Raw genomic sequence first — 17,083 nt, forward strand, 5'->3', positions numbered from 1 at the left:
CGGATCAACACGAAAAATACTTAGCACACCTCTCGTGGACGCTGGCTTCAAAATGACGCCTCACTGGAGTCTGTGCGTGCAGCGGTTCGGGCCGCATTAATTGCGGAAAAAAGCCTAATAATAAGAAGTTAACCACGTTCGGATTACAATAATAATACTAGATGGGTATTTCCTGAAGGAACTACAGATAGTGCTTTGTAATGGTGCCCGGGCTGCCCCTGCAAGACTTTCACACTTGGGTGCCCCTCAGGCGCTGGTTTGGTGGGCGGGGCCCCTCAGGGGATGATTTGGTGGGCGGGGCCACTCTGTGTCCGATTTGGTAGACGGGACCACTCTGGGTCCGATTTGGTGGGCGGGGCCACTCTGGGCCAGATTTGGTGGGCGGGGCCACTCTGGGTCAGATTTGGTGGGCTGAGCACCTCTGGGTCAGATTTGGTGTGCAGGGCACCTCGGTCAGATTTGGTGGGTGGGGCACCTCTGGGTCAGATTTGGTGGGCGGGGCACCTCTGGGTCAGATTTGGTGGGCGGGGCACCTCTGGGTCACATTTGGTGGGCGGGGTCACTCTGGGTCACATTTGGTGGGCGGGGTCACTCTGGGTCACATTTGGTGGGCGGGGTCACTCTGAGTCACATTTGGTGGGCGGGGTCACTCTGGGTCAGATTTGGTGGGCGGGGTCACTCTGGGTCCGATTTGGTGGGCGGTGTCACTCTGGGTCCGATTTGGTGGGCGGGGTCACTCTGGGTCACATTTGGTGGGCGGGGTCACTCTGGGTCACATTTGGTGGGCGGGGTCACTCTGAGTCACATTTGGTGGGCGGGGTCACTCTGGGTCACCTTTGGTGGGCGGGGTCACTCTGGGTCACATTTGGTGGGCGGGGTCACTCTGGGTCACATTTGGTGGGCGGGGTCACTGTCACATTTGGTGGGCGGGGTCACTCTGGGTCACATTTGGTGAGCGGGGTCACTCTGGGTCACATTTGGTGGGCGGGGTCACTCTGGGTCACATTTGGTGGGCGGGGTCACTCTGGGTCACATTTGGTGGGCGGGGTCACTCTGGGTCACATTTGGTGGGCGGGGTCACTCTAGGTCACATTTGGTGGGCGGGGTCACTCTGGGTCACATTTGGTGGGCGGGGTCACTCTGGGTCACATTTGGTGGGCGGGGTCACTCTGGGTCACATTTGGTGGGCGGGGTCACTCTGAGTCACATTGAGTGGGCGGAGTCACTCTGGGTCACATTTGGTGGGCGGGGTCACTCTGAGTCACATTTGGTGGGCGGGGTCACTCTGGGTCACCTTTGGTGGGCGGGGTCACTCTGGGTCACATTTGGTGGGCGGGGTCACTCTGGGTCACATTTGGTGGGCGGGGTCACTCTGGGTCACATTTGGTGGGCGGGGTCACTCTGGGTCACATTTGGTGGGCGGGGTCACTCTGGGTCACATTTGGTGGGCGGGGTCACTCTAGGTCACATTTGGTGGGCGGGGTCACTCTGGGTCACATTTGGTGGGCGGGGTCACTCTGGGTCACATTTGGTGGGCGGGGCACCTCTGGGTCACATTTGGTGGGCGGGGTCACTCTGGGTCACATTTGGTGGGCGGGGTCACTCTGGGTCACATTTGGTGGGCGGGGTCACTCTGAGTCACATTTGGTGGGCGGGGTCACTCTGGGTCACCTTTGGTGGGCGGGGTCACTCTGGGTCACATTTGGTGGGCGGGGTCACTCTGGGTCACATTTGGTGGGCGGGGTCACTGTCACATTTGGTGGGCGGGGTCACTCTGGGTCACATTTGGTGAGCGGGGTCACTCTGGGTCACATTTGGTGGGCGGGGTCACTCTGGGTCACATTTGGTGGGCGGGGTCACTCTGGGTCACATTTGGTGGGCGGGGTCACTCTGGGTCACATTTGGTGGGCGGGGTCACTCTAGGTCACATTTGGTGGGCGGGGTCACTCTGGGTCACATTTGGTGGGCGGGGTCACTCTGGGTCACATTTGGTGGGCGGGGTCACTCTGGGTCACATTTGGTGGGCGGGGTCACTCTGAGTCACATTGAGTGGGCGGAGTCACTCTGGGTCCGATTTGGTGGGCGGGGGTCACTCTGGGTCCGATTTGGTGGGCGGGGTCACTCTGGGTCACATTTGGTGGGCGGGGTCACTCTGGGTCACATTTGGTGGGCGGGGTCACTCTGGGTCACATTTGGTGGGCGGGGTCACTCTGGGTCACATTTGGTGGGCGGGGTCACTCTGGGTCACATTTGGTGGGCGGGATCACTCTGGGTCACATTTGGTGGGCGGGGTCACTCTGGGTCACATTTGGTGGGCGGGGTCACTCTGGGTCACATTTGGTGGGCGGGGTCACTCTGGGTCACCTTTGGTGGGCGGGGTCACTCTGGGTCACATTTGGTGGGCGGGGTCACGCTGGGTCACATTTGGTGGGCGGGGTCACTCTGGGTCACATTTGGTGGGCGGGGTCACTCTGGGTCACATTTGGTGAGCGGGGTCACTCTGGGTCACATTTGGTGGGCGGGGTCACTCTGGGTCACATTTGGTGGGCGGGGTCACTCTGGGTCACATTTGGTGGGCGGGGTCACTCTGGGTCAAATTTGGTGGGCGGGGTCACTCTGGGTCACATTTGGTGGGCGGGGTCACTCTGGGTCACATTTGGTGGGCGGGGTCACTCTGGGTCACATTTGGTGGGCGGGGTCACTCTAGGTCACATTTGGTGGGCGGGGTCACTCTGGGTCACATTTGGTGGGCGGGGTCACTCTGGGTCACATTTGGTGGGCGGGGTCACTCTGGGTCACATTTGGTGGGCGGGGTTACTCTGGGTCACATTGGGTGGGCGGAGTCACTCTGGGTCCGATTTGGTGGGCGGGGTCACTGTCACATTTGGTGGGCGGGGTCACTCTGGGTCACATTTGGTGAGCGGGGTCACTCTGGGTCACATTTGGTGGGCGGGGTCACTCTGGGTCACATTTGGTGGGCGGGGTCACTCTGGGTCACATTTGGTGGGCGGGGTCACTCTGGGTCACATTTGGTGGGCGGGGTCACTCTAGGTCACATTTGGTGGGCGGGGTCACTCTGGGTCACATTTGGTGGGCGGGGTCACTCTGGGTCACATTTGGTGGGCGGGGTCACTCTGGGTCACATTTGGTGGGCGGGGTCACTCTGAGTCACATTGAGTGGGCGGAGTCACTCTGGGTCCGATTTGGTGGGCGGGGGTCACTCTGGGTCCGATTTGGTGGGCGGGGTCACTCTGGGTCACATTTGGTGGGCGGGGTCACTCTGGGTCCGATTTGGTGGGCGGGGTCACTCGAGGTCCGATTTGGTGGCCGGGGCCACTCGGGGTACGATTTGGTGGGCAGGGCCACTTGGGGTTGATTTGGCGGGCGGGGCCACTCGGGTCTGATTTGGGGGGCGGGGCCACTCGGTGCACTTACTTTTCACACAAGGGATCGGGGGTGCACTTACTTTTTACACACGGGATGAGAGGGTGTCATAGTAGCTTTATTCTGATGTTTGAGTTTGATAAATGATCATGTCCTAAAATGGACACACATTTGCATAGCTGCCATCTTTGGAAGGTCAAGTTGGGGGTAATGGAAAGTTCGCCATTATTTCCTATGGGAAACTTTTTTTTTTTAAATGCAATTTTAAAAAAAACTACAAATCGGATCAACACGAAAAATACTTAGCACACCTCTCGTGGACGCTGGCTTCAAAATGACGCCTCACTGGAGTCTGTGCGTGCAGCGGTTCGGGCCGCATTAATTGCGGAAAAAAGCCTAATAATAAGAAGTTAACCACGTTCGGATTACAATAATAATACTAGATGGGTATTTCCTGAAGGAACTACAGATAGTGCTTTGTAATGGTGCCCGGGCTGCCCCTGCAAGACTTTCACACTTGGGTGCCCCTCAGGCGCTGGTTTGGTGGGCGGGGCCCCTCAGGGGATGATTTGGTGGGCGGGGCCACTCTGTGTCCGATTTGGTAGACGGGACCACTCTGGGTCCGATTTGGTGGGCGGGGCCACTCTGGGCCAGATTTGGTGGGCGGGGCCACTCTGGGTCAGATTTGGTGGGCTGAGCACCTCTGGGTCAGATTTGGTGTGCAGGGCACCTCGGTCAGATTTGGTGGGTGGGGCACCTCTGGGTCAGATTTGGTGGGCGGGGCACCTCTGGGTCAGATTTGGTGGGCGGGGCACCTCTGGGTCACATTTGGTGGGCGGGGTCACTCTGGGTCACATTTGGTGGGCGGGGTCACTCTGGGTCACATTTGGTGGGCGGGGTCACTCTGAGTCACATTTGGTGGGCGGGGTCACTCTGGGTCAGATTTGGTGGGCGGGGTCACTCTGGGTCCGATTTGGTGGGCGGTGTCACTCTGGGTCCGATTTGGTGGGCGGGGTCACTCTGGGTCACATTTGGTGGGCGGGGTCACTCTGGGTCACATTTGGTGGGCGGGGTCACTCTGAGTCACATTTGGTGGGCGGGGTCACTCTGGGTCACCTTTGGTGGGCGGGGTCACTCTGGGTCACATTTGGTGGGCGGGGTCACTCTGGGTCACATTTGGTGGGCGGGGTCACTGTCACATTTGGTGGGCGGGGTCACTCTGGGTCACATTTGGTGAGCGGGGTCACTCTGGGTCACATTTGGTGGGCGGGGTCACTCTGGGTCACATTTGGTGGGCGGGGTCACTCTGGGTCACATTTGGTGGGCGGGGTCACTCTGGGTCACATTTGGTGGGCGGGGTCACTCTAGGTCACATTTGGTGGGCGGGGTCACTCTGGGTCACATTTGGTGGGCGGGGTCACTCTGGGTCACATTTGGTGGGCGGGGTCACTCTGGGTCACATTTGGTGGGCGGGGTCACTCTGAGTCACATTGAGTGGGCGGAGTCACTCTGGGTCACATTTGGTGGGCGGGGTCACTCTGAGTCACATTTGGTGGGCGGGGTCACTCTGGGTCACCTTTGGTGGGCGGGGTCACTCTGGGTCACATTTGGTGGGCGGGGTCACTCTGGGTCACATTTGGTGGGCGGGGTCACTCTGGGTCACATTTGGTGGGCGGGGTCACTCTGGGTCACATTTGGTGGGCGGGGTCACTCTGGGTCACATTTGGTGGGCGGGGTCACTCTAGGTCACATTTGGTGGGCGGGGTCACTCTGGGTCACATTTGGTGGGCGGGGTCACTCTGGGTCACATTTGGTGGGCGGGGCACCTCTGGGTCACATTTGGTGGGCGGGGTCACTCTGGGTCACATTTGGTGGGCGGGGTCACTCTGGGTCACATTTGGTGGGCGGGGTCACTCTGAGTCACATTTGGTGGGCGGGGTCACTCTGGGTCACCTTTGGTGGGCGGGGTCACTCTGGGTCACATTTGGTGGGCGGGGTCACTCTGGGTCACATTTGGTGGGCGGGGTCACTGTCACATTTGGTGGGCGGGGTCACTCTGGGTCACATTTGGTGAGCGGGGTCACTCTGGGTCACATTTGGTGGGCGGGGTCACTCTGGGTCACATTTGGTGGGCGGGGTCACTCTGGGTCACATTTGGTGGGCGGGGTCACTCTGGGTCACATTTGGTGGGCGGGGTCACTCTAGGTCACATTTGGTGGGCGGGGTCACTCTGGGTCACATTTGGTGGGCGGGGTCACTCTGGGTCACATTTGGTGGGCGGGGTCACTCTGGGTCACATTTGGTGGGCGGGGTCACTCTGAGTCACATTGAGTGGGCGGAGTCACTCTGGGTCCGATTTGGTGGGCGGGGGTCACTCTGGGTCCGATTTGGTGGGCGGGGTCACTCTGGGTCACATTTGGTGGGCGGGGTCACTCTGGGTCACATTTGGTGGGCGGGGTCACTGCGTCACATTTGGTGGGCGGGGTCACTCTGGGTCACATTTGGTGGGCGGGGTCACTCTGGGTCACATTTGGTGGGCGGGGTCACTCTGGGTCACATTTGGTGGGCGGGGTCACTCTGGGTCACATTTGGTGGGCGGGGTCACTCTGGGTCACATTTGGTGGGCGGGATCACTCTGGGTCACATTTGGTGGGCGGGGTCACTCTGGGTCACATTTGGTGGGCGGGGTCACTCTGGGTCACATTTGGTGGGCGGGGTCACTCTGGGTCACCTTTGGTGGGCGGGGTCACTCTGGGTCACATTTGGTGGGCGGGGTCACGCTGGGTCACATTTGGTGGGCGGGGTCACTCTGGGTCACATTTGGTGGGCGGGGTCACTCTGGGTCACATTTGGTGAGCGGGGTCACTCTGGGTCACATTTGGTGGGCGGGGTCACTCTGGGTCACATTTGGTGGGCGGGGTCACTCTGGGTCACATTTGGTGGGCGGGGTCACTCTGGGTCAAATTTGGTGGGCGGGGTCACTCTGGGTCACATTTGGTGGGCGGGGTCACTCTGGGTCACATTTGGTGGGCGGGGTCACTCTGGGTCACATTTGGTGGGCGGGGTCACTCTAGGTCACATTTGGTGGGCGGGGTCACTCTGGGTCACATTTGGTGGGCGGGGTCACTCTGGGTCACATTTGGTGGGCGGGGTCACTCTGGGTCACATTTGGTGGGCGGGGTTACTCTGGGTCACATTGGGTGGGCGGAGTCACTCTGGGTCCGATTTGGTGGGCGGGGGTCACTCTGGGTCCGATTTGGTGGGCGGGGTCACTCTGGGTCACATTTGGTGGGCGGGGTCACTCTGAGTCACATTTGGTGGGCGGGGTCACTCTGGGTCACATTTGGTGGGCGGGGTCACTCTGGGTCCGATTTGGTGGGCGGGGTCACTCTGGGTCCGATTTGGTGGGCGGGGGTCACTCTGGGTCACATTTGGTGGGCGGGGTCACTCTGGGTCACATTTGGTGGGCGGGGTCACTCTGGATCACATTTGGTGGGCGGGGTCACTCTGGGTCACATTTGGTGGGCGGGGTCACTCTGGGTCACATTTGGAGGGCGGGGTCACTCTGGGTCCGATTTGGTGGCCGGGGTCACTCTGGGTCCAATTTGGTGGCCGGGGTCACTCTGGGTCCGATTTGGTGGGCGGGGTCACTCTGGGTCACATTTGGTGGGCGGGGTCACTCTGGGTCACATTTGGTGGGCGGGGTCACTCTGGGTCACATTTGGTGGGCGGGGTCACTCTGGGTCACATTTGGTGAGCGGGGTCACTCTGGGTCACATTTGGTGGGCGGGGTCACTCTGGGTCACATTTGGTGGGCGGGGTCACTCTGGGTCACATTTGGTGGGCGGGGTCACTCTGGGTCACATTTGGTGGGCGGGGTCACTCTGGGTCACATTTGGTGGGCGGGGTCACTCTGGGTCCAATTTGGTGTGCGGGGCACCTCAGAGTCACATTTGGTGTGCGGGTCACTTTAAGAGCTGATATTATCTGGCAAAACTGTGTCCTGGTGGGGTCATGTAGAGTTCGTAGGAGCTGATCAGCCAGGTGGCAGTTGGCAGTTATTTTGAAATTGCCTCAGAAATCAGCCATTTCCCCATTGAAATGCATTGAGACAAAATTTTCAAACGCCAATTGCGCCAAAACTACAAATCCGATCGACACGAAAAATACTTAGCACACCTGCCAGGAACGCAAGCTTCGAAATGACACCTCACTGGAGTCTGTGCGTGTAGCGGTTCGGGCCGCATTAATTGCGGACTGAATAATAATAATAACTAGATGGGTATTTCCTGAAGGAACTACAGATAGTGCTTTGGAATGGTGCCCGGGCTGCCCCTGCAAGACTTTCACACTTGGGTGCCCTTCAGGCGCTGATTTGGTGGGCGGGGCCTCTCAGGGTCCAATTTTGTGGGCGAGGCCCCTCAGGGGCCGATTTGGTGGGCGGGGCCCCTCAGGGTCCAATTTGGTGGGCGGGGCCCCTCAGGGTCCAATTTGGTGGGCGGGGCCCCTTAGGGTCCGAGTTGGTGGGCGGGGTCACTTTGGGTCCGATTTGGTGGGCGGGGTCACTCTGGGTCCGATTTGGTGGGCGGGGTCACTTTTGGTCCGATTTGGTGGGCGGGGCCCCTCAGGCTCCGATTTGGTGGGCGGGGCACCTCGGGGTCCGATTTGGTGAGCGGGGCCCCTCAGGGTCCGATTTGGTGGGCGGGGCCCCTCATGGTCCGATTTGGTGGGCAGGGCCACTCTGGGTCACATTTGGTGGGCGGAGTCACTCTGGGTCACATTTGGTGGGTGGGGTCCCTCAGGGTCCGATTTGGTGGGCGGGGCCCCTCAGGGTCCGATTTGGTGGGCGGGGCCCCTCAGGGGCCGATTTGGTGGGCGGGGCCCCTCTGGGTCCGATTTGGGGGACGGAGTCACTCGGGGTCCGATTTGGGGGGCGGGGTCACTCGGGGTCCGATTTGGGGAATGGGGGCGCACTTAGTTTTCACACACGGGACGAGAGGGTGTCATAGTCACTTTATTCTGATGTTTGACTTTGATAAATGATCATGTCCTAAAATGGACACTGTACATTTGCATAGCTGCCATCTTTGGAAGGTCAAGTTGGGGGTAATTTCCTATGGGAAATTTTTTTTTTTAAATGCGATTTTTAAAAAAACCTACAAATCGGATAGACATGAAAAATACTTAGCACACCTCTCGTGGGCGCTGGCTTCGAAATGATGCCTCACTGGAGTCTGTGCGTGCAGCGGTTCGGGCCGCATTAATTGCGGAAAAAACTGAATAAGTTTACCACGTTCGGATTACAATATTAATACTAGATGGGTATTTCCTGAAGGAACTACAGATAGTGCTTTGGAATGGTGCCCGGGCTGCCCCTGCAAGACTTTCACATTTGGGTGCCCCTCAGGTGCTGATTTGGTGGGCGGGGCCACTCTGGGTCCGATTTGGTGGGCGGGGCCACTCTGGGTCCGATTTGGTGGGCGGGGTCACTCTGGGTCGATTTGGTGGGCGGGGTCACTCTGGGTCCGATTTGGTGGGCGGGGTCACTCTGGGTCCGATTTGGTGGACGGGGCCCCTCAGGGTCCGATTTGGTGGGCGGGGCACCTCAGGGTCCGATTTGGTGGGCGGGGCCCCTCAGGGTCCGATTTGGTGGTCGGGGCCCCTCAGGGTCCGATTTGGTGGGCGGGGCCCCTCAGGGTCCGATTTGGTGGGCGGGGCCCCTCAGGATCCGATTTGGTGGGCTGGGCACCTCAGGGTCCAATTTGGTGGGCGGGGCACCTCAGGGTCCGATTTGGTGGGCGGGGCCCCTCAGGGTCCGATTTGGTGGGCGGGGCCCCTCAGGGTCCGATTTGGTGGGCGGTTCCCCTCAGGGTCCGATTTGGTGGACGGGGCCCCCCAGGGTCACATTTGGTGGGCGGGGTCACTCTGGGTCCGATTTGGTGGGCGGGGTCACTCTGGGTCACATTTGGTGGGCGGGGTCACTCTGGGTCACATTTGGTGGGCGGGGTCACTCTGGGTCACATTTGGTGGGCGGGGTCACTCTGGGTCACATTTGGTGGGCGGGGTCACTCTGGGTCACATTTGGTGGGCGGGGTCACTCTGGGTCACATTTGGTGGGCGGGGTCACTCTGGGTCACATTTGGTGGGCGGGGTCACTCTGGGTCACATTTGGTGGGCGGGGTCACTCTGGGTCACATTTGGTGGGCGGGTCACTTTAAGAGCTGATATTATCTGGCAAAACTGTGTCCTGGTGGGGTCATGTAGAGTTCGTAGGCGTTGCCATAGTAACTGGGTGTGACTGCACACAGCACTGAGCTAATCAGCCAGGTGGCAGTTGGCAGTTAGTTTGAAATTGCCTCAGAAAACAGCCATTTTACCTTATGGGAAAATTTACCCATTGAGAAATTGCATTCCAATCAGGGGAAAAACGCAAATTGCGCCAAAGCTACAAATCCGATCGACACGAAAAATACTTAGCACACCTCTTGGGGACGCTGGCTTCGAAATGACACCTCACTGGAGTCTGTGCGTGCAGCGGTTCGGGCCGCATTAATCGCGGACTGAATAATAATAATAATAATAATAACTAGATGGGTATTTCCTGAAGGAACTACAGATAGTGCTTTGTAAAGGTGCCCGGGCTGCCCCTGCAAGACTTTCACACTTGGGTGCCCTTCAGGCGCTGGTTTGGTGGGCGGGGCCCCTCAGGGGATGATTTGGTGGGCGGGGCCACTCTGTGTCCGATTTGGTAGACGGGACCACTCTGGGTCCGATTTGGTGGGCGGGGCCACTCTGGGTCAGATTTGGTGGGCGGGGCCACTCTGGGTCAGATTTGGTGGGCGGGGCACCTCGGTCAGATTTGGTGGGCGGGGCACCTCTGGGTCAGATTTGGTGGGCGGGGCACCTCTGGGTCACAATTGGTGGGCGGGGTCACTCTGGGTCACATTTGGTGGGCGGGGTCACTCTGGGTCACATTTGGTGGGCGGGGTCACTCTGGGTCACATTTGGTGGGCGGGGTCACTCTGGGTCACATTTGGTGGGCGGGGTCACTCTGGGTCACATTTGGTGGGCGGGGTCACTCTGGGTCACATTTGGTGGGCGGGGTCACTCTGGGTCACATTTGGTGGGCGGAGTCACTTTGGGTCACATTTGGTGGGCGGGGTCACTCTGGGTCACATTTGGTGGGCGGGGTCACTCTGGGTCACATTTGGTGGGCGGGGTCACTCTGGGTCACATTTGGTGGGCGGGGCACCTCTGGGTCACATTTGGTGGGCGGGGCACCTCTGGGTCACATTTGGTGGGCGGGGTCACTCTGGGTCACATTTGGTGGGCGGGGTCACTCTGGGTCACATTTGGTGGGCGGGGTCACTCTGGGTCACATTTGGTGGGCGGGGTCACTCTGGGTCACATTTGGTGGGCGGGGTCACTCTGGGTCACATTTGGTGGGCGGGGTCACTCTGGGTCACATTTGGTGGGCGGGGTCACTCTGGGTCACATTTGGTGGGCGGGGTCACTCTGGGTCACATTTGGTGGGCGGGGTCACTCTGGGTCACATTTGGTGGGCGGGGTCACTCTGGGTCACATTTGGTGGGCGGGGTCACTCTGGGTCACATTTGGTGGGCGGGGTCACTCTGAGTCACATTTGGTGGGCGGGGTCACTCTGGGTCACATTTGGTGGGCGGGGTCACTCTGGGTCCGATTTGGTGGGCGGGGTCACTCTGGGTCCGATTTGGTGGGCGGGGTCACTCTGGGTCCGATTTGGTGGGCGGGGCACCTCTGGGTCCGATTTGGTGGGCGGGGCCACTCGCGGTCCGATTTGGTGGGCGGGGCCACTCGGGGTCACATTTGGTGGGCGAGGTCACATTTGGTGGGCGGGGTCACTCTGGGTCACATTTGGTGGGCGGGGTCACTCTGGGTCACATTTGGTGGGCGGGGTCACTTTGGGTCACATTTGGTGGGCGGGGTCACTCTGGGTCACCTTTGGTGGGCGGGGACACTCTGGGTCACATTTGGTGGGCGGGGTCACTCTGGGTCACATTTGGTGGGCGGGGTCACTCTGGGTCACATTTGGTGGGCGGGGTCACTCTGGGTCACATTTGGTGGGCGGGGTCACTCTGGGTCACATTTGGTTGGCGGGGTCACTCTGGGTCACATTTGGTGGGCGGGGTCACTCTGGGTCACATTTGGTGGGCGGGGTCACTCTGGGTCACATTTGGTGGGCGGGATCACTCTGGGTCACATTTGGTGGGCGGGGTCACATTTGGTGGGCGGGGTCACTCTGGGTCACATTTGGTGGGCGGGGTCACTCTGGGTCACATTTGGTGGGCGGGGTCACTCTGGGTCACATTTGGTGGGCGGAGTCACTCTGGGTCACATTTGGTGGGCGGGGTCACTCTGGGTCACATTTGGTGGGCGGGGTCACTCTGGGTCACATTTGGTGGGCGGGGTCACTCTGGGTCACATTTGGTGGGCGGGGTCACTCTGGGTCACATTTGGTGGGCGGGGTCACTCTGGGTCACATTTGGTGGGCGGGGTCACTCTGGGTCACATTTGGTGGGCGGGGTCACATTTGGTGGGCGGGGGTCACATTTGGTGGGCGGGGTCACATTTGGTGGGCGGGGTCACATTTGGTGGGCGGGGTCACATTTGGTGGGCGGGGTCACTCTGGGTCACATTTGGTGGGCGGGGTCACTCTGGGTCACATTTGGTGGGCGGGGTCACTCTGGGTCACATTTGGTGGGCGGGGTCACTCTGGGTCACATTTGGTGGGCGGGGTCACTCTGGGTCACATTTGGTGGGCGGGGTCACTCTGGGTCACATTTGGTGGGCGGGGTCACTCTGGGTCACATTTGGTGGGCGGGGTCACTCTGGGTCACATTTGGTGGGCGGGGTCACTCTGGGTCACATTTGGTGGGCGGGGTCACTCTGGGTCCCATTTGGTGGGCGGGGTCACTCTGGGTCCCATTTGGTGGGCGGGGTCACTCTGGGTCCCATTTGGTGGGCGGGGTCACTCTGGGTCCCATTTGGTGGGCGGGGTCACTCTGGGTCCGATTTGGTGGGCGGGGTCACTCTGGGTCGGATTTGGTGGGCGGGGTCACTCTGGGTCCGATTTGGTGGGCGGGGTCACTCTGGGTCCGATTTGGTGGGCGGGGTCACTCTGGGTCACATTTGGTGGGCGGAGTCACTCTGGGTCACATTTGGTGGGCGGGGTCACTCTGGGTCACATTTGGTGGGCGGGGTCACTCTGGGTCACATTTGGTGGGCGGGGTCACTCTGGGTCCCATTTGGTGGGCGGGGTCACTCTGGGTCCCATTTGGTGGGCGGGGTCACTCTGGGTCCCATTTGGTGGGCGGGGTCACTCTGGGTCCGATTTGGTGGGCGGGGTCACTCTGGGTCGGATTTGGCGGGCGGGGTCACTCTGGGTCCGATTTGGCGGGCGGGGTCACTCTGGGTCCGATTTGGCGGGCGGGGTCACTCTGGGTCCGATTTGGCGGGCGGGGTCACTCTGGGTCCGATTTGGCGGGCGGGGTCACTCTGGGTCCGATTTGGCGGGCGGGGTCACTCTGGGTCCGATTTGGTGGGCGGGGTCACTCTGGGTCACATTTGGTGGGCGGGGTCACTCTGGGTCACATTTGGTGGTCGGGGCCCCTCAGGGTCCGATTTGGTGGTCGTGGCCCCTCAGGGTCCGATTTGGTGGTCGGGGCCCCTCAGGGTCCGATTTGGTGGTCGGGGCCCCTCAGGGTCCGATTTGGTGGTCGGGGCCCCTCAGGGTCCGATTTGGTGGTCGGGGCCCCTCAGGGTCCGATTTGGTGGTCGGGGCCCCTCAGGGTCCGATTTGGTGGTCGGGGCCCCTCGGCCTCCGATTTGGTGGTCGGGGCCCCTCTGCCTCCTATTTGGTGGGCTGGACACCTCAGGTAACAATTTAACAATTTGGTGGGTTGGTCACTTTAAGAGCTGATATTATCTGGCAAAACTGTGTCCTGGTGGGGTCATGTAGAGTTCGTAGGCGTTGCCATAGTAACTGGGTGTGACTGCACACAGCACTGAGCTAATCAGCCAGGTGGCAGTTGGCAGTTAGTTTGAAATTGCCTCAGAAAACAGCCATTTTACCTTATGGGAAAATTTACCCATTGAGAAATTGCATTCCAATCAGGGGAAAAACGCAAATTGCGCCAAAGCTACAAATCCGATCGACACGAAAAATACTTAGCACACCTCTTGGGGACGCTGGCTTCGAAATGACACCTCACTGGAGTCTGTGCGTGCAGCGGTTTGGGCCGCATTAATCGCGGACTGAATAATAATAATAATAATAATAATAAGTTGTCTACGGGGGAATAACAATATAGTGCTTTTTACAAAAGCACTATAATAAGTTGTCTACGGGGGAATAACAATATAGTGCTTTTTACAAAAGCACTATAACTAGATGGGTATTTCCTGAAGGAACTACAGATAGTGCTTTGGAATGGTGCCCGGGCTGCTCTGCAAGACTATCACACTTGGGTGCGCTTCAGGTGCCGATTTGGTAAGTGGGGCCCCTCAGGGTCCGATTTGGTAAGTGGAGCCCCTCAGGGTCCGATTTGGTAAGTGGGGCCCCTCAGGGTCCGATTTGGTAAGTGGGGCCCCTCATGGTCCGATTTGGTAAGTGGGGCACCTCAGGGTCCGATTTGGTAAGTGGGGCCCCTCAGGGTCCGATTTGGTGGTCGGGGCCCCTCAGGGTCCGATTTGGTGGTCGGGGCCCCTCAGGGTCCGATTTGGTGGTCGGGGCCCCTCAGGGTCCGATTTGGTGGTCGGGGCCCCTCAGGGTCCGATTTGGTAAGTGGGGCCCCTCAGGGTCCGATTTGGTGGTCGGGGCCCCTCAGGGTCCGATTTGGTAGTCGGGGTCCCTCAGGGTCCGATTTGGTCGTCGGGGCCCCTCAGGGTCCGATTTGGTGGTCGGGGCCCCTCAGGGTCCGATTTGGTGGTCGGGGCCCCTCAGGGTCCGATTTGGTGGTCGGGGCCCCTCAGGGTCCGATTTGGTGGTCGGGGCCCCTCAGGGTCCGATTTGGAGGTCGGGGCCCCTCAGGGTCCGATTTGGAGGTCGGGGCCCCTCAGGGTCCGATTTGGAGGTCGGGGCCCCTCAGGGTCCGATTTGGAGGTCGGGGCCCCTCAGGTCCGATTTGGAGGTCGGGGCCCCTCAGGTCCGATTTGGAGGTCGGGGCCCCTCGGCCTCCGATTTGGAGGTCGGGGCCCCTCGGCCTCCGATTTGGTGGTCGGGGCCCCTCGGCCTCCGATTTGGTGGTCGGGGCCCCTCGGCCTCCGATTTGGTGGTCGGGGCCCCTCGGCCTCCGATTTGGAGGTCGGGGCCCCTCGGCCTCCGATTTGGAGGTCGGGGCCCCTCGGCCTCCGATTTGGAGGTCGGGGCCCCTCGGCCTCCGATTTGGTGGTCGGGGCCCCTCGGCCTCCGATTTGGAGGTCGGGGCCCCTCGGCCTCCGATTTGGTGGTCGGGGCCCCTCGGCCTCCGATGTGGTGGTTGGGGCCCCTCGGCCTCCGATTTGGTGGGCTGGACACCTCAGGTAACAATTTGGTGGGTTGGTCACTTTAAGAGCTGATATTATCTGGCAAAACTGTGTCCTGGTGGGGTCATGTAGAGTTCGTAGGCGTTGTCATAGTAACTGGGTGTGACTGCACATAGCAGTGAGCTAATCAGCCAGGTGGCAGTTGGCAGTTATTTTTAAATTGCCTCAGAAAACAGCCATTATAAAGCTTATGGCAAGATTTCCCTATTGAAATGCATTGGAGGCAATGCTTTCCAATGAGGGGAAAACAATTTTCAAACGCTAATTGCGCCAAAACTACAAATCTGATCGACACGAAAAATACTTAGCACACCTCTCATGGACGCTGGCTTCGAAAAGACACCTCACTGGAGTCTGTGCGTGTAGCGGTTCGGGCCGCATTAATTGCAGAAAAAAGCCTAATAATAATAAGAAGAAGAACTAGATGGGTATTTCCTGAAGGAACTACAGATAGTGCTTTGGAATGGTGCCCGGGCTGCCCCTGCAAGGCTTCACACTTGAGTGCCCCTCAGGCGCCTGTTTGGTGGGTGGGGCCCCTCAGGGGCCGATTTGGTGGGCGGGGTCACTCTGGGTCTGATTTGGTGGGCGGGGTCACTCTGGGTCCGATTTGGTGGGCGGGGTCACTCTGGGTCCGATTTGGTGGGCGGGTCACCTCTGGGTCCGATTTGGTGGGCGGGGCACCTCTGGGTCCGATTAGGTGGGTGTGGCACCTCTGGGTCCGATTTGGTGGGCGGGGCACCTTTGGGTCCGATTTTGTGGGCGGGGCCACTCTGGGTCCGATTTGGTGGGCGGGGTCACTCTGGGTCCGATTTGGTGGGCGGGGTCACTCTGGGTCCGATTTGGTGGGCGGGGTCACTCTGGGTCCGATTTGGTGGGCGGGGTCACTCTGGGTCCGATTTGGTGGGCGGGGCACCTCTGGGTCCGATTTGGTGGGCGGGGCACCTCTGGGTCCGATTTGGTGGGCGGGGCACCTCTGGGTCCGATTTGGTGGGCGGGGCACCTCTGTGTCCGATTTGGTGGGCGGGGCACCTCTGGGTCCGATTTGGTGGGCGGGGCACCTCTGGGACCGATTTGGTGGGCGGGGTCACTCTGGGTCCGATTTGGTGGGCGGGGTACCTCTGGGTCCGATTTGGTGGGCGGGGCACCTCTGGGTCTGATTTGGTGGGCGGGGCACTTCTGGGTCCGATTTGGTGGGCGGGGCACCTCTGGGACCGATTTGGTGGGCGGGGTCACTCTGGGTCCGATTTGGTGGGCGGGGCACCTCTGGGTCCGATTTGGTGGACGGGGCACCTCTGGGTCTGATTTGGTGGGCGGGGCACCTCTGGGTCCGATTTGGTGGGCGGGGCACCTCTGGAGCCGATTTGATGGGCGGGGCACCTCTGGGTCTGATTTGGTGGGTGGGGCACCTCTGGGTCCGATTTGGTGGGCGGGGCACCTCTGGGTCCGATTTGGTGGGCGGGGCACCTCTGGGTCCGATTTGGTGGGCGGGGCACCTCTGGGTCCGATTTGGTGGGCGGGGCACCTCTGGGTCCGATTTGGTGGGCGGGGCACCTCTGGGTCCGATTTGGTGGGCGGGGCACCTCTGGGTCCGATTTGGTGGGCGGGGCACCTCTGGGTCAGAATTGGTGGGCGGGGCACCTCTGGGTCCGATTTGGTGGGCGGGGCACCTCTGGGTCCGATTTGGTGGGCGGGGCACCTCTGGGTCCGATTTGGTGGGCGGGGTCACTCTGGGTCCGATTTGGTGGGCGGGGTCACTCTGGGTCCGATTTGGTGGGCGGGGCCACTCTGGGTCCGATTTGGTGGGATGCGCACCTCAGGTGCCAATTTGGTGCGCGGGTCACTTTAAGAGCTGATATTATCTGGCAAAACTGTGTCCTGGTGGGGTCATGTAGAGTTCGTACGCGTTGGCATAGTAACTGGATCTGACTTCGCATATCAATGAGCTAATCAGCCAGGTGGCAGTTGGCAGTTATTTTTAAATTGCCTCAGAAATCAGCCATTATAGCTTATGTCAAAATTTCTCTATTGAAATGCATAGCGGCAATGCTTTCCAATGAGGGGGAATCAATTTTTAAACGCACATTGCGCCAAAACTACAAATCCGATCGACACGAAAAATACTTAGCACACCTCTCAT

This window comes from Ranitomeya imitator, chromosome 7 (assembly GCF_032444005.1).
Source record: "Ranitomeya imitator isolate aRanImi1 chromosome 7, aRanImi1.pri, whole genome shotgun sequence".
Taxonomy (NCBI): Eukaryota; Metazoa; Chordata; class Amphibia; order Anura; family Dendrobatidae; genus Ranitomeya; species Ranitomeya imitator.